General features: G+C 37.4%; 1 protein-coding gene across 5 annotated transcripts in view; it reads right to left on the reverse strand.

Annotated features, from left to right (window-relative positions):
* The window catches only part of Ncoa1 (nuclear receptor coactivator 1), a 251,421-nt gene that overhangs the window by 105,408 nt on the left and 127,281 nt on the right, over nt 1-18,732 (reverse strand). For all 5 annotated transcript variants that reach the window (XM_063231459.1, XM_063231465.1, XM_063231449.1 and 2 more), the window contains one exon: nt 3,890-4,044. The gene's annotated coding sequence lies outside the window, so the exon portion shown is untranslated. The remainder of the gene's footprint in view (nt 1-3,889; nt 4,045-18,732) is intronic.

The following is an 18,732-nucleotide window of genomic DNA, read 5'->3' on the forward strand; positions in this document are numbered from 1 at the left end:
AACTACAGTCTTCATATTGTATATTACTTATTTATCTTACGTATTTGACATTTTGTATCATTTAGCCTCTATCTCTCCATTCTCTGCCACTGTCCCTACTATTCTATTTGTTCTCTATCTTTGTACAGCATTTGCAACTTTTTACTTTCAGATTCTACATATAAGTGGATCACACCATATTTTCCTTCCTGTCTGGGTTATCTCACTTACAATAATGTCCTCTAGGACCATCCATGCTCTGGCAAAATGGCAGCATCTCTTTGCCTGTCTGGGCCAAAACCCTTTCACTTTTAAGGCTGAAATATATATGTAATCATTACCTGTATTATATTTACATATACTATTATAAATTATTAATTATATTTATGTATAAATTAATTTACTCATAAACCTTACTAATTCATTCATTCATAAAATGAGGAAGGCAGCATTTTAAAAAGAGGAAACCTGAAGCGAGCAGAGGTTACCAAATTTGCCCAACATCGTATGTGACAGAAGCAGAAACTGATCTTAGGTACTTTGGTTTCAGAATCTGAACATCCTTTAAGTTACATAACTAATCCCTAGTCATATAACTATTACATAAAAAGCCAGCAACATAGTCTCAATTTTCTGTTCTTGCCTCCTCATCAAAATCATTTTCCAATAGATCCAATATGAATCTTTCAGAAAATCAGACATTCAATTATACCACATTAAAAAATATGGGTAGCACTTACAAAATTCTTAAGCATAAAACAGATAATTACTTCAATTTTTACTTCAAAATCATATGAAAATAAAGTTGATTATGTACCTAACTCTGACTTTTTTCCTATGGTATATTATACTATAAAATCAATTATTCTTTGTAAGATATACTTTATCTTAAAATGCAAATGCAGTGGGAAAAGTTCTGCCTTTGGAAATGCTTATCTTTGCTTTGTATTTTAGGTTCTAAAGTTACATATACACATTTGTGTGTGTGTGTGTGTGTGTGTGTGTGTGTGTTTGTGCGTGTGTGCATGCATGTGTGTGCACTGCCTTCTCAAAAACACTTGAAATATCTCCATGAATCTTTTTTTGGAGACCTGTCATGTTTCAACAGACCATCTCCCAAAAACAATCTTTAAAGGCTTTCTTTCACCACATAAAATTCTCAGTGACAAATTCATGGATCTACAAAGTTATATATCATGATCTCTTTAGAAAAAATACAGTACAGGGGGCTGGGGATTTAGCTCAGCGGCATAAGCGCCTGCCTTGCGAGCAGGCAGTCGTGAGTTCGATCCCCGGTACCGATAAAAAGGAAAAAGACAAAAAAAAAAAAAAAAAAAAAAAAAAAAGAAAAAGAAAAAAGAAAAAATACAGTACAAACAGATAAGACCTGGATGAAGGAACACTGAACCAAACTGGCCAGTACTATTCCACAATATCATTTTCACAGAAGGCACTATTATGAAAGACAAAGAAAAGCTGATAAATTACTACTTCAGGTTATAAGAGAAAAACAAATGTGATAACTGCAATATGTGATCCTGGATCAGACAACTGGTAAAATTTCAATGTGGACTATATATTAGGTAACAGCAATAAAAATATTCTTTCATGAATTTGATTATACTGCAGTTAAGCAGGAGATACTGAATATTTCGTAGTGATAGATTATGATTGTCTATAACTTACTTTCAAATGGTTCATTTCATTATCATAGTAATGCTGGAGGAGGAAGAGAGTACTGAACACAAGATAGAGCAAATGTAACAAAACACTTACAAAGGGGCTGGGGATTTAGCTCAGCGGCATAAGCACCTACCTTGCAAGTGTGTGGTCGTGAGTTCGATCCCCGGTACCAATAAAAAAAAAGAAAAAGACAACAAAACACTTACAAGGAGTAAAACTGGGCAATGGGTGTACAGGTGTTCAGTCCCAACTGTGCAACTAGTTGGTAAATCTGATACTGTTTTTAATCAATGTCAGGGTAAACTAGAAGCGAAAAATTTTCATTATGAGGAAAAAAATATGACTTTCTCAGAACTGTTTAGAAAGCAATTAATGAAGAACAAGAAACAAGCTAGTGCTCAGTCAGTATCTAATTTTATTTTTTTCTCCCTGGTCTTTTGTATAGTCAAGCCACCAACATTCTCTTGCTAAAGACTGTTTTCTTTCTTCTTTTTTTTTGGCAGTACTGTTGGTTGGACATAGGATTTTGATATAACATTTTGATATAATTTTGGGACTAAGAGTCTTCTGATATAATTTTGTACTCCTTGTCCTTGCTTTAAAACTCTTTGATGGCCATGGTGGCACACACCTATAATCCCAGCACTCGGGAGGCTGAGGCAGGAGGACTGTTGCAAGTTCAAGGACAGCCTGGGCTATATAGTGAGCCAGCCTGAACTACACTGCAAGGCTGTTTCTAAATAAATAAATACATTTAAAAAACACTCCTTTGAGTGGGGGAAAAAAGAACCAAAATGTATCATGTACAGCTACAGATTCCCTGGGACGAATGTTATCATTATGCATGTGTAAAGCATACCATTAAAAAAACAATATTTTTAAATGTTAAAAAAAGCCAAAACACTCCCTTGATAGTACTGCGTTCACCTCCCAAACTCACTGTTTACTTTTTTTTTTTTGGTACCAGCAATCAAACTCATGACCTTATACTTGTCAGGCAGGCGCTCCTAATCCCCAGCCCTAAACTCACTGTTTATTGCAAGCACAGGCACTGTTTGTCAGCTAAACTTCACCACCTCTCCCTGTCATGATTGTTGGTCCCTACCCTCTAAACTGACAGCTATTACTCTTCATACTGACTGTCATGTCTTCCTTCAAACAGCAGATGTGCAACCATGGCAGAGGGGAGGAAGGGGACTTAAAGGTGCTATTACCGTTCTATTTCCTAACCCTCATAATGGCCGTACACATGTGTTTAGAACGAAACTCAAACATTACGTGGTTCACTGGACATGGTAGCACAAGCCTATGATCTCAATTACTGGGTGTCTAACGCAGGAGGATCTCAAATTTGAAGTTGGTTGGCATAACTTAAAAGAACCTTATCTCAAAATAAAAAGTGTTTTTAAAGAGCTGGGATGTAGTACCATGGTAGACCACTTGCTTACCATGTTCAAGGACCTAGATTCAATCCCTAACATTGCAAAAAAAAAAGTGGGAGGGGGATTAAAGTTTATTAAATTTTTTGATTTTTACCTGAATCTTACAATTCAATTAGAAATCTGTTAATTTAAAAATGTTGTTCTGGGATGTCTTCCCCTCACTGCTTTACAGTTCCCGAGCACTCTTCACTTCTTTATCTATGGTCTTGGCTTGGCACACACTGTCTTATTACCCACAGGTTGCTATTGCTATCATCCTATTTGTGGATACACTGATTTTTATTAGTTACTTCATGAATTCTAAGAAAACAGCAACAATGTAAGACTGCCCAAATGGACACTATACCTATTGAGAATTAATGACTAAATATGTTAAAGATACGTGAAATGCACCTTGGGAGTGGTTAGTGTAGTTTTCTGCTGCCATTTTTTTTTTTTTGTCTTTTTCCTTTTCATCAGTATCAAGGATCGAACTCATTACTACCTGCTTGCAAGGCAGGCTCTTATGCCACTGAGCTAAATCCCCAGCCCCATCTGCTGCCATTTTTAATGCAGTAAGGACTTAAGAGTCTCACTGTAAGATACAAGATCTGAACTCTACAACAGTTTCAATTTATAATTTTTCTAACACATTCACTTAAGAATACTTAAGTACTTGTTTCATAATAACCTTGAAGCTTTCCAGATCAAACACATATTTCCATTAAAAAATGCCCAATAGGTAGTCGTTTACCCTCTGTATTTTTGCAGAGACAAAGCTATTTAAAAATATCTTTAATTCCTACCTGGGAGACTTCCTTGTTCATAATGAGTTCTCAAAATAGACCTAGTCAAATCTAGTGCTGCAGTGGTGGCTTCCAGGGAATGGGATGATGGTATTTTCCAGGGATGGGTCTAGTCTCTTCACTTTCTCCTCATTTAAGGCCAATTACACGAACAACTAAAAACAAACGAGAAGAAAACATATAAGCAGAAAGAAGATTGAATTGTCATTTTACTCTCCATAAAATGATAAAAGCCAAAAATGCTAGAAAAGGTAAGAAAATGCAACTTTTAAGGCCAAATGCAAACATATTTCTAAAACACAACAAAGATCGGAGTTTACAAATCAAGTTATTTGTAGTGATTTCTATTTGAGACAGCTTGCTACTTAAGTAATACATAGTTACATTTTTGCCTTTCCTTTATTGCCTTTATGTGTCTTTTAAAGATTGTTTCTAGCTGTACTTATCTAAAAATTTTGATTTTTCACATTTTATGTTATTTAATTCTTTTACATAATATTCATCCTATGCCTTACATAAAGTTAGAGAGTTATTTAATGTTCTACCCTAAGATTTTTATTGAAAAAGTTCACACATTTTTATATTCATAATAAAGTTAGTCAAGCTCTGGGTTCCAATAATGATGGTCTCTTTTGTATTGGACTAATTTGAGCACAAATAACAATTATAAATTCTGGCCAAAAATAAAAAACAACTGAAGGCATTGATAAGTGATCAAAGCAGGCACCACCTGCTCTGATCAGATCAGGAGATCTGATCATTAGAATAAAAGGACTGTGCTGAGTTGAGAAAAATGCTTGTAAAGCTTTTCCTTGCGTGAATTTTTCCCTATACTTTAAGTGCTAGATGGCTGCAACTAAAGCAGAAAACCGTGGTCTACAATATTTGGCTTTAGGCATTAGCAGCTTTATAATTAGGACAAACAAAATTCTGGAAAATGATTGACATAATCATCTAGATCTTAGATATTACTTGAGTTTTATTAGTTTTTGAATGCACTTTTTTGGTGTATCTTTGCTTATAATTCTGTGACATTTTAGCATATATACCAATTCATACACAGTCATGTGTCACGTAACAACATTTCAAAAAATAGTGGAGCAGTGAGAGACGGCAACTCAGCTTCTCCAGGACAAAGTGTCTAGAGTCTGAAAAGGAACTGGAATGAGTGGAGATTACCTGGAAATGAGGAAAGGAGGCAACGGATGGAAGAGAAGAAAATAGGATTAAGAAATACAAAAGAAATGAGTCACACCGTGGAGGGGAGACCACACTGTGTCACTGACAGGGTCAGCTAGCTGCCAGCTGGAAGGCAAACTGAAGCTAACATAGAAAACTGCAGAACTGCTTCAGGCCTCAAAGAATCACCTGCAGGGGGACCAGCAAGGAAACTCGGGACACTGCTTCCAGAGCAGCCTTCCACAGCGGCCAGCTGGCGAGTGACCTCGGTACAAGCATCTAGGAGCCAGAGCCAGGGATGCCACTGCAGAGAAGGGCTGTGTTTGGACCTGTAGCGCACAGTAGCCCCGTGGCTGCCTCACACTGCCGAGTTCCCCGAGGGGATGAGGCTGGCGGCAGGTACAGAGAAGACTGGGGGGAGTCCCGGCAGGTGGGGAGTAGACTGGGGAGAGTCCTGCTGAGATGGCGAGCACAGACCACACTGCTGTGCTCAGAGGCCAGCTTCCGGCGGAGTTACAGAGGACTGGACCTCACACTGGCGCCCTGCTGTCACTGGAAGCAGATCTCGCCACCAGGCACCATGCTGCGGCTGACGGCACCTTAGACTGCCTGCGTGAACAGAGCTGGATCCGGGCCTAGCTCTGCCCCTTAACCCTAGGCAGCAGAAAGAGCCTTGCACCCACAATAACTTTCTCTTATTATTCTTTGACTGTATTACTTCTTCAATTTTTATTTTTTAAAATTAAAAAAAATTGCTGTTTTCTTCCTATGTATATTCCCCCACACTTTTATTCCATCATTCTTCCTTTCTTTGGTCTTTTGAGACTGGGCTCCGCTGTTCAGGTCAGGCTGGCCTTGCACTCACCTCGCAGCCCAGGCTGACCTTGAACTCGCAGCCATCCTCCTGCCCAAGCGGCCCAAGTGCTAGGGTTACAGGTGCCGCCGTCCCCCCTCCAGCCTGTTACCGTCTCCTTTTCCGCGCATGTCCCGAGTGTGTGCGTCCCTCCTTCCCTTTTCTCCCCACACAGACTACAGAGGGTGCGGGAATGCTCCCTGTCCCTTTGCATCCTCGGACTTCCATCCCTCTCGCTCTGCCTGACTTCATTCTCCTGTGTCTTATTTATTATCCGTTTTTCTTTTCTTTCTGAGATCTCATCCTTTTTTTATTTGTCTCCTTTTAACTCTGGCCCCACCATTTATTTATACTGGTCAGGAATCTTTCCCATCCCCGTTTCTCAGGGACAGCTCCGCACCCAGGTTTCCCTGTCATCCCCTCTAACATGTAGCGTGACCATCACGGGGGTCCCCTGCCCCCTCCTATTTGCGCCTTCCCATACCACAGAGCAGAGGACTTTGGAGGTGCTTACACTGGACCCATGGATTTCTTCTCTAGCGAAAGGCGACCTAAATCAGGGTCTCACGTGTATGCCGTGTCTCGAGCAGCCCTGACAGACACCCCTGTACTGGAGTAGCCTGTTACTGCTGTAACTGATTTGACTGCATAGGAACAATTATCACTCAGGGGACAATTTTGGGCCCGTGAACCTTTCTGCTGAATCCACTATCACACCCAGGGAGAGGGACAGCAAGAGCTTCTGCAACCTGGCAGGAAGCAGTCCTGAGTTAGCTTCAGTACTGCCGTGGAAGACAAACAATCCACAAGAAATGTGTGCTTACACCTATGTTTTCGAGAGTTCTGCCTATTTTCTCTTCTAGTACATTTAGTTTCCTGTTTCACTACTGAGGTTTGTGATCCATTTCAATCTAATTTAGTGCCTAGAGGTAGACAAGGGTCTAGTTTTTGTCTTTGGCATGTGGAAAGCCAGTTTTCCCAGCACCACTTATTACAGAAGCTGCCATTCTTTCAGTGAACGCGTCAGCCACCTTGTCAAAGATAAGGTGGCTGAGTTTGCTTCAAGTGGTTTCTACATCTACTCTGTTCCACTGATCCTCAGGTAACTTTTTGTTTGTTTGTTTTTTTGTTTTTTGGTAGTACCATGCTATTTTTATCACACTAACTTTGTAGCATAACTTCAAGTCAGCAACTGTAATGCCCCCTGCCTTGCCTTTGTCGCCAAGAGTTGTTTTTGCTATTCTAGGTCTCTTCTGTTTCCAAATGAATCTCAGGAATGTTTTCTTTAGTTCTGTGAGGTGTGCTAATGGTCTTTTGATTGGAATTGCATTAAATCTGTGTAACAATTTTGAGAGTATGGCCATTTTTACTATGTTGGCTCTTCCTATTCATGACACAAGAAATAATACAAAGAATCAATAACTGAGATTTCACCCTATTAAAAAGCTTTTGCACAGCAAAAGAAACCATCAACAGAATGAAAAGATAACCCACAGAGTGGGAAAAAGATTTAGCCTGTTGTTCTTCAGACAAAGGACTTATATCTAGAACATATAAAGAACTGAAAAAAAAGCAGACTCCCCCCAAATTTAAAGGCCCAATCCAAAAATGGACATATGAGATGGATATACAGTTCTCAGAGAAGAAATACAAATGGCATGTAAATATATATAAAAAAGCGCAACATCACTGTTTATTAGAGAAGTGCAAATTATAATAACATTGAGATTCCACCTCACTCCAGAAAGAATGGTTAGCAGGAAATCAACCAATAATAAATGTTGGCAGGGTTGGGGGGAAAAGGAACCCTTCTTCACTGTTGGTGGGAATATAGACTGTTGCAACCATGATGGAAATTAGTGTGGCGATTCCTCAAAAAACAAGAATTAGAGGTTCCAATGACCCAGCTATTCCCCTACTGGGTGTTTTCCTGGAAGAATTAAAAACATACCACAGTGATATATGCACGCCCATGTATATAGCAGCACAGTTTGTAATAGCTAAATCTTGGAAGTAACCCAAATGCCCATTAACTGAGGAATGGATGAAGATATGTTTTTAAAAATTATATATAATGGAGTACTACCCTGCCATAAAGAAGGATAAATTTGAGACATTTCTAGGTAAATGGATGCAACTTGACACCATACTTTTTTTGGGTACTGGGAAATGAACTCAGGACCTTGTGCTTACAAGGCAGGCTCTATGCTGCAGCTACTCCCTGCCCAGAGACCACACTCTTAAGTGAAATGAATCAGACTCGAGAGTTAACATCACATTGTCTCCCTGGTGTGAGAGACTAAAAGCGGAAATAAGGATCAAAATGTAGTATGAGTATTGTGAAATGGGAAGAAACTTCACAAAAGGAAAGAATAAATAGGGTGGGAAAAGTGGGAAGGGAAGGAAGGGAAAAAGAAGAAAAGGAAAGGAAGGAAAGGAAAAGAAAAAATGATTTAAAAAGGATAAAAGGAAAACAAAGCTTTGCAAATAAGGAGGGGAGGAGGGTTAAAGGAAAGAGAGGGGATTGGGAAGAAAGAGAGGAACTAAGATGTATCATGTACAAATTCCCTATGATGAATGTGATGATTATGTATATCTAAATTGTACCAATAAACTTACTTTTTAAAAATTAGTAAGAATATATAAGATTCAAATGACACTGATAATTAGCTTGTTTTTACTGCCATTCAGAAAACATTATATCCTATATCTGGCAAATATCCATTCTTTCTCAGTATACAAAACATACTAATCAAGATAGATAAAAGGGGTAAACAAATTTTTTAAACTACAATTAATTTCTAAAGAATGAAATCTTACATGATATATCCTATTATTACTATGTAATTAAATTTAAAACTATTAACATTAATGCAAATATATCTAGAAAAGTTTCAGATAGGCAGAAATCAAATGGCTTACATCTAAATAATATATGTTCAAAGAAGTAAGTACGGGGATAACTGTAAAGTATTGGAAGCTGAAATAAAGTGAAAATCTGACACATCAAAACTTACTGAATAATATGAAACTGAATATATACTTTTCTGCTATGCTGGAGGGCAAGCCCAGGTCTTTGCACAGATTAAACAAGTACTGTACCAGAAAGCTACATAACCAGTCCTTATATTTATACTTTATACTTTTATTTTTTAAAAGTTTATAATTAGAGATATAAGTTAAAAAATAATACATCACAAAAAACAGTGGAATAAAATTGAGCTGCTAAAAAACTGAAGCTAAAAGCTGACTTTTTGAAAAGATAAAACAATTAATAAAACTTGGAAAAAGCTACCAGTATCAAGAAATAGAAGGAGAGATATCACTACAGATCCTGTAATATTCTGAATAACATAAATCAACTCAGTAACTGAGAGAAAATAAAAAATCTCTCAATACTACAAATCATAGCCACATAAAGAAATACTCTCTATATATTAAATTAATTTGTAATTAAAATAAAAAACTCTAGAGGCAAAACATTTCACCAATTTGAGTTCTATCAAATATTTAAGCATGTCATAATAACAATCTTACATGCTTTCAGGAAAACAGAAGAGGGATACTTCCCAAATAATTTTATTAGGCAAGCAGACCCTAATTACAAAGATATCAGTAGAAAATGATCTTCATGAATACAGATGCAAAACAGCAAAATGAACCATATATAAGAAGCATAATATATCACAATCAACTGTTACATATTCAAGAGGTGTTAAGGTGATTTAAAATTAAATCAATATAACTTATAGTAACCAACAATTAAAAACATCCAAACAGATGCAGAAATATCTGGAAAAATTCAGTAATCACACGTTATAAAATGGTCGCCAGGATAAGAATTAAAAAGTACCCTCTTCACTCACACAAGGACAATCAATGAAACATGTTTAGCTGGTATTTTACCGAATAGTAAAATACTGAGAACAAGGTGAGGACAGCTGTTTACTCTTGCCACATCTACGCAGCGCTGTATCAGACGTCCTGGAGGTCCTGCGTAGGGCAGTAAGGCAAGAAAAAAAAGTTTGGGAAGAAAACCAAAATTGTCTTTGTCCATTTAAAAATGATTTCTGTACATGGTTTTATAAAATGTGAAAAACAATGATTAGAATTAGTAGGTGAATTTGGCAAGGTGAATTAATAAGAAAAAAAACCGATTGTTAATATACAACTGCAGAAAAGAATTGGAAAATAAGACAAATTTAATTTATAATAGCATCAAAAACATACTCAGAAAGTAACAAAAGATATAGAAGGCCAATAAACTCAAAATTATAAAACTTTTCTGAAAAAAAACTAAGCCATACAAACAGGTCATATACTATATTCAGAGTTCAAAGATTGTAACAGTACTATGACGACTATCTCTAAAATTCATATATTCAAAATAAAATTAGAGATTTACTTTATGTACATATAATGTATTTTACTATCAGTAAGTTTAAGCTTTTTAAATATATTTGTAACGGGTTTTTAAATACTATACTTGTTTTTCTTTTTATGTAAATACTATGATTTCTCTAAATTTTGGTGATTTTCCTGAATGGTGAATTCTATATTAAAGTGGAATGTTTATGTTAGAAAACTGAAAGCTTCTATCACCTGAATCCAAAAGTCCTCACCTCTTATCATACCTCTAAATCAAACTAAGTGCTTTTTATAGTTTTAAGATTTTTTTCCTTCAAATCTGCACTTCAAAAAACACACTTGGATTTCCAGCTCTTCATGTTGGCTTATAGCTAAACTGTTAAGGAAAGGAACTGACAGGTTGTCCCAAACTACATTCTATTTGGCTGGCCTCTTCTCATTGTGCAGGTCTAATTTATTTACATTTGCAATAAATTCAGTAACTAAAAACTTTCTTGCGGGCCAAGATTCTTCCTGATTACTATTGTACATATTCTTTTATCTGTAACGAATTTTATCTTTGAATTTTCCTTAGGTAAATCTATGTAAGAATTGATTAGTTGTAGTTAAATGTAGTTAAACATAGCATGTTCATCCAATCGTATACAAACCTAGATCCTCGCATCATTTGATTTCAAAAGAACACCCCATTTGTGTACTTTACCTTGCACATATAACCTTCGAAAATAGTGTCACTCTCTTGTATAAAAACTAATAGTTTTCATGTACACTTTTTCAAAACCAAGCAGTAACTGAAGCCAGATGGATTCCTGCTAACGATTCTACAGAACAGTTTGCTCATGCTGATGGATTCCTGGCCAAACACGCAAAGGCACAGGGGAACCTTACGGAGAGGAAGGCTGAGCACAGTCACTCAGGGACTTCACAAAGGCATAGAACACAAGATGAAACCAAATTCAAAAATTGTCGCAGACAAGGAAAGTAAAAACATGAAGCCAAGAGATAGGTGACACACAGAACCAATGAAGACAGGAAAAATATGAATGGGCAGGGGAAAGAGAACAATGCTGATCATCCAATTGTTTAAAAAAATATAATATTACAGTAGGCTTATTATTCTAAATATGTACCTCTCCACTAATTTAGGTCCAATCACCTGTGCTACCCACAGTCTAATATATGAAAAGCTCTTCCTCGCTCTGCTCTCCTATACATACAGACTAAGAGACCTGATAAGGATGGAACAAATCCCTAACAGATCACCAGAGGAGGGCACTAGGCTGCCTGGAGGCTTCCAAGTCCTAGTTCCAATTTTCTCCTTATGGGTAAGTCCTGCGTTCACTATCTGCTTCTAATGCTAAATGCTGGCACGTGTGCTGGCTAATGTAGCTCATAATTCTCATTTTTAAAAATCACAGAAGGAAGTTCTATCCACAGTGAGGCACCTATGTGCATATGTGTGTTGCACTCCATTCATACATGTATGTAAATATCTTAGCCATTCTGACATGTAGGTTGTCGGTATATTTTCACTATTACAAATAATGTCTTAATGAGTGTCATGGCACATGGCTTGTTCATATCAATGCGTGCACACCACTGGTATGCAAGAAAACCATTTTCCTATGTTTTTCCAAAATTCTATATTAATTTAACTAGTCTAACAGATGAAAAAAATTTTAATCAAATTTCAATTTGTATTTCTCTAAATATTAAAGAGACCAGACAACTTAGGTGGGTATTTTATTTGGATATTTAATTCTTTTGGAGTATTTTATTTTTTGAACTGATGTTGGGTTTTTTTTCATCCTCATTCTAAGAGCACTCAACAGAAATTTTGTCTTCAGTTATGGTAAAACTTATACAACAATAAGTCCTTGACTTATGAACAAGCTCCTTCCAGGAAAAGGTTCATAAATCAGATTCATTCATAATCCAGCAAAGTGAGTCTTACACAGGATACCTGTGAAAGTTACACAGCACACCTGTGAAAATTCGCGGCTTAAATGATCCTAAGTCAGGGACTTGTGCACTCATTCTTTCATTTATTCTGTTCTTTCCCTTTAGACAACCTTAAGTACAAGATCTGTTCTTTTGGTTTTTTGGTACCAGGGACTGAATTCAGGACCTTGCACTTGCTATACAGTGCAGTGCCGCGGAGCTACAACCTCAGCTAGAAAGCCTTAACCAAAAGGAAATTGGTTCCCACCGATTAGAATTTACATTTCCTTTATCTTTTTATCATTTCTTTGGTTTTTTGCTCTTCTTTCTAGAAAGTTTTTTCAACTTACCCATTGGATTTTTCCCTATTATTTTTTTCTCCTATGTACTCTGAATATTGTTTTTAAAAAATATCCAGCTTGGGGCTGGGGGTTTAGCTCAGCGGCATAAAGTGCCTGCCTTGCAAGCAGGCAGTCGTGAGTTCGGTCCCTGGTACCGATAAAAAGGAAAAACTCCAACAACAACAACAACAACAAAAATCCTGCTTTTGCTTTACATCTGCAGGTATTTTAATGCACACATATGGGTATATACAGTTATACACCTATATCTGGTTACATGTAAAGAAACATGTTTTTGAACACACACACACACACACACACACACACACACACACAATGTATTTTCAACTGCATGGTATGCTTTCTCCATGTTTTTTCTTCTATCTGCTTGTTTTAGTTTTTGTTATTTATACTACATGTTTTCCCAAGATGTCTGATGGTACACAGCTCCTTGGCTATAAAAAGTTCACTGAATGCCCTAATCATGTGCACAGGCTTTCTGACTGTGATCTCCATTACAGAACAATTTGTCCAGGACCCTTTTCAGAGCATAACTACTGATGTGAGGAACGTGACTTTCATGTTCTAAAGCTCAGTTCTTAGTTCAACTCTGGTATACAGGTGAAGCAGTTTCAGAATTGTTAGCCTATACCCCTATTAAAAATAAATTTACCAGCTGGAGCATTTTACAGTTCTTTTAGTCTTTGGTATTTTCTTCTTGGGTGGATGAGATTTCCATAGATAATTTTTACTTCCCTCCTGAACACTCAAAGCCTAATTATCAGTTTTGAAGTTAATAATCACAAAGGGGAAACAACTGTCAGCATTCAAAATACCAGTGCTTACTTAACGTCCATCAAGGTGCTTGGTGTCACTGGCCTAAGACCTTCTGCTTGGACTTAGAGAAGGTACCTCGAAGTCCTCATCTATCACTTGAGAGAAGTGCTTTAGGCACGGAGACGCAAAGAGTGAAGGCGGAGGCCTGGACACCAATTACTGTTAAAACAGCTTCAGACACCCTCCTTCTTAAAGGCTTCGTCCTCTCATGGCCTCCACTTGCAGAGCACACAGCTCTACCACAGTCTGCGCCTTCTGAAGATTCACAGCATAAATTTAACAGGTTCTCAGTTTTCTCCTCTTACAACTGGGCTAAGGTTTAGTAAGATTGCTGCTAGCTACTATTCTATTTTCCTCCTCCAAAATTTTGTCATAGTTGCTCTCTGGGCTTATGACTTAAAAAAAAACTATTGATTTTATTTTTGTTATTAACATCTATGATTTGGGAAAGGAAGAGTATTAAATGTGTGCTCAATCTTCCATGTTTTCCTTGAATCAAATACTGTATCCTATATTCTCTAATTTATTTTACTCTCCCCAATTCACTTTTTTTATTATTGTTGTTTCTTGAGGCAGGGTCTCTATTAATTATGGCTGGCCTCAAACTCATGGCAATTCTCCTGCTTCAGCCTACTGAGTGCTGTGATTATACGTGTGTGCCACAAAGCCCAGCCTTATTTTTTTCTTTTGAGACAATGTCTCACTACATAGTTCAATCTGGCTTTGAGGTCAATGGCCCTGAATGCCCCGTGATCCTCCTGCCTCAGCCTGCTGAGTGGTTTGCATGAGCCACCATGCCCAGTCTGGCCTTACTTTCTAATAGTTTAAAAACTTTTGCTTCAGGTATTTTTTTAACGCCTTAATTTTTCTGACAACTTTAAAATCTACCATTCTGGTATTCTTAGGAACCAATTCGCAAGTGAAATTATTCAATAATGTAAAGTTAAATAAAACCAAGCTGGAAATATAGCTCAGGGATAGACACCTTTCCTGGCATGTATAATATCATGGTTTGATCTTTAGCACTGCACATACAAAAACCAGACAGATAAATAAATACATAAACAAACAACGAACAGAACTGGTGAAGGACAGGAAGGCCTATGCAACAGTTCACTGGCAAAGTTTAGGAAAGGGGCAGGCTTTATCCTAAGGCACTGTCTCTCTCCATACACACATACACTAAAAGGGAGCAGATTTCAATCTGAAGATCAGATGGAGAAAGGAAAAAAAAATGCTAAATGAGCCTGTAACTCGGAGAAAGAACACTTCTTAAGACTAATTCTGAAATACAGTATAATCTCTCTATTTTTCCTCAAGGTAAGAGAAAATACCAAAAGTGTTAGGGGTTCCTGTTTAGAAAGTTAAAGATTAAACCTAACACTTAAACTGTGTTTAATTTTTTCCTAAAGAGCAATTCTGTTTAATCAGAAGGTACCTGTGAGGACTATCAAAACCAGGCTATTCTAAACCTCCAAACACTACACGAGATGCTTAGAAGGCACCTTCATTCCCAGAGGCAGTTTTACTTTTCTTAGGAGATGACATTCTACAGAAGGCTAAAACAAAGCAAGGATTAAGGCACAGAGGAAATAGTTAAAAATGGCATATATTTTACCAGATAAACATATTACCAATTTTTTCTGTGTGCAGGCTGTGTCTATTCCACTACACTACTAAATGACAAAGACACCTTTACCCTTGCAAAGAACCTCTGTATCTCTCACAGGTAGCAAAGAATATTCACTAAAATTACCCGTAAAATGATTTGTATCTAGGTATTTGCACTTTATTTTATAATATTTATAAGTTACAAATTACTCTTATCCTAGAGTATAGTAGTGACCTGCATATGTGCTCAGAGGTTTTAATAATTAATTTCATTTTAGGGAATGCAAAGTTGGAATTATGGCACAAGACACTAACTAACAGTCATACTTTACCACTACTTTTCTTATGGTGATAGGCACAACCATTTGGGGCTGGGAGGAGGAATGATAAATACAGACCTGCCTGATGCTTTCAAAAAACAGATTTCAAACATTATCAGGGTATATTTAAATCAAATTATAAAACATTTTCTTACTTATTTCCTACTCCACATACATCTTCTTTGTAACAGGCAGAATCATTTAATCCTCAAATGCTGAAACAATGGAAAATACTGTTAACACTGTACCAAATTCTGGATAGAACTCTATTTTCCACTAACCGCTTTAGTCTGGATAAAAAAACGGATAACAGACTTGGGAGGCGGAGGCAGGAGGTCCCTAGGCCAGCATAGGCTACATAGTGAAACCTTGTCTCAAAAAAAACAAAAAACTGGACTTTCGGGAGAACATGGTGGATAGATAACAGCAGCTATGGAGGCTCTCTGAGATAACCAGCTTAGATTCCAGGAATGGTGTGCTGTGGGGAATCCTAAGCAGGGGGAGATATACCCTGCCGACCCAGGAATGAACTAAGCTGAGAGAAACCAACTAGAAATGCAATCCCAGTGCTGCAACTGAAATAGCTAAAGTCTCAGTGCTGAAGGTAGAACCCACGCTTCTGGAAACTGTGGCTTGAATTTCCTGCTGCTACTGCTGCATCTGAATCGGCACAGCAGGGATAGAGACGCAAAAGCTCTGAGAGTGGGAATCGGCAAACCGAATTGAGAGCAGAGCTGGCAGGGAGCCCTGCATCGACCTGTGGTGAGTGAGAGGAACAGGGACCCTTCCATAGACTAGGAGGCTCCAATAGAGGATATTCTGGGGCTGGGAAGACTAGCTGGAACAGGATGCTGCAGTGACATCAGTCATATATTCCCCCTCAAGTGGGATTGGTGGGGAGCGCTGGACCTGGGTGACGCCACAGACAAAGACCAAGTAGGCTAGCCCAAACCAGGTCCCTGCGCCTGGCAGTGCACCCTGATGCAGTGAAGCCTTCAGCAGGTTGACCGACCTGGAGGGGCGGGCCCAGCATAGGCTGCCCAGGTCTGTGTCTCCCTAGTACTCTGCAGTGGGTGGGAACACCTAGCCAGTGCGATTCAAACAAACTGTAACCAACAATGAAAGAAACTGGTATGGAAGCTCGTATGGAAGGAACAAAAAGTATGGGAAGAGGGAGCAACAAGAAAGGGTCCTCAGTCCCCAATCTTGAGAACAATGATCCAGGAAAGGTAAATGCAAAGGAGAATGAGAACAGAAAACATGCAATATCAGGCACGGCACCAATAGACATAAAGCAGTATCTCCGGGACCTCATAGACAAGTTCAAAGTGAAGTATTTAACCAAGTAAAGCAAGATATAAGTAGAATAGTTAAAGAAATGCTAAGCACCTCCCAAGAAAAAACAGATGGTGGAATAGAAGAACAGAAAAAAAGGGGAGAACTGTTTGATGGAGAAAATAGAGAAAACATAGAATACATGAAGCAGGTTCAAAGAGATTACCAGGAAACTAAAAAGTCTATTGAAAGCTGGCATAACAGCTTGAAAGAAACTAAGGATATCTGAACTGGAGGACAGATTTGTAATGTGGGAGCATGAAAGGAAAAACTTCTTAAAAATAGCAAGGAAACAAGCAGTAACAAATACAAAGGCTAGAAGATGATGAGAGGATCTATAACTTAAGAATTAAGAATGTAAAGGAAGAAGCAGGGATACAAACAAATGAACGGCAAAGGCTATTCACAGAAATAATCAAGGAGAACTTCCCTAACATGGGAAAAGGTAAAGATACTCAGATCTATGAAGCATACAGGACCCCAGCCACCTACAACCCAAATGGAACTACACCCAGGCATATAATAATCAAAATTCCAGAAATCCAATATAAAAACAGAATATTAAAAGCTGTCAGAGACAAGAAACAGATCACTTACAAGGGAACACCCATCAGAATTACAGCAGACTTCTCGGCACAAACCATCAAATCACAAAGAGTCTGGGGGAAAATAATTCAAGCTTTGAAAGACAGTAACCTCCAGCCAAGATTGATATATCCTGCACAACTGTCCCGAGAAATTAATGAAGAAACAAGATGCTTCCAGGATAAAGAGGAGCTAGGGGAATTTGCAACCACCAATTCAACTCTACAGAGAATACTGCAGGACATTCTAAAAGAGAAAAATACCAAGATTCCAAAAACGGCAGAGAGGCCACAATGAATGGAGCAGAAAGCAAAATGAAGAAGACAAACTGACAACTAATGACAGAAAAAGAGCTCAACAGAAATGAGGCAGAGAAGGTTGGATGGTAGGAACAGCTATTCTGGAGAAAACAAGACATCATAATAGCTAGTGCTGATTTAGTATCATCTTGTTTTGAAGTCCCATCAAGCTTTTGTTTTTCTGTTTCCATTGGTCTTAACATGTTGTATCTTATTGGATTTTATTATATGTGATAATATAAACAAAAACTTTTACAGACAAGGAGATTATACAGAAACCATTGTTCATTTTCTGTTAGTTGGTTCTAAATACCCTGTAATACTGTCATTCTCTTGAATGGCTTTACCTTGTCTTGATATGTTTGATGCTATGTATACGAAGTTATACTCAAAGATTTCAAGGAAAGAGACACTATGGGAACTACTTTTATGTAGGGATTATCTTGTGGTGAAACACTATTTTGCTTAAATGGTCATGTTTTGACCTGTGCTGTTTTGTTGTTATGTCCTCTTTTATCTCAATCTCCTTTTTTTATTATTTACTATTTTATTTTTATCTTTTTAATTAAGGGAAAAATAAAAATAGCAGGATATATTATAGTAACCCACTTTGATTTCCTATTAACTTGATTTGAAACCCTGTTTTGCTCTCACCATCTTGTTTTGACTGATTTTCCTCTATTCTGTTTTGCTTGATAGTACCAAGTTCGAGAGTATAGGCAACAACTGTGAAGACAGTAAGATTCATTATGACGCCCATTCTGGTTTGACTATTATCTTCTTTTGAAGTCCTATAATGTCTCCAATGTTTTGATTTTATTGGTTTGTTCTTTACTGTTTTGTTCAATTTTATTATAACTGATGATATAGGCAATTCTTTTTAAGATAGCAAGAGGCATTATGGTAACCACTGTTGATCACCTTGTATTCTGTTTTTACATTATGTATTATGTCCATCCTTTTGATTTGACTGACTCTGTTTTGTTATGTCACATTTGGTTTTATTCTCTTCAAAACAAAGTAATAAGAACTGTGGGAGTAATAACCCAAAATGTGTAATTGTCTTTGTGAAAAAGAGAGGAAAAGAAAGTGCTCTACAGGATATAACCGCATATATATTTAAATGTATAAGATAGATAATCATATTACTGAGTTTTGTTGGATCATTGAACAG

Source organism: Cavia porcellus, unplaced genomic scaffold (assembly GCF_034190915.1).
Source record: "Cavia porcellus strain 051 isolate PalLab524CR breed Dunkin Hartley unplaced genomic scaffold, mCavPor4.1 scaffold_1, whole genome shotgun sequence".
NCBI lineage: Eukaryota > Metazoa > Chordata > Mammalia > Rodentia > Caviidae > Cavia > Cavia porcellus.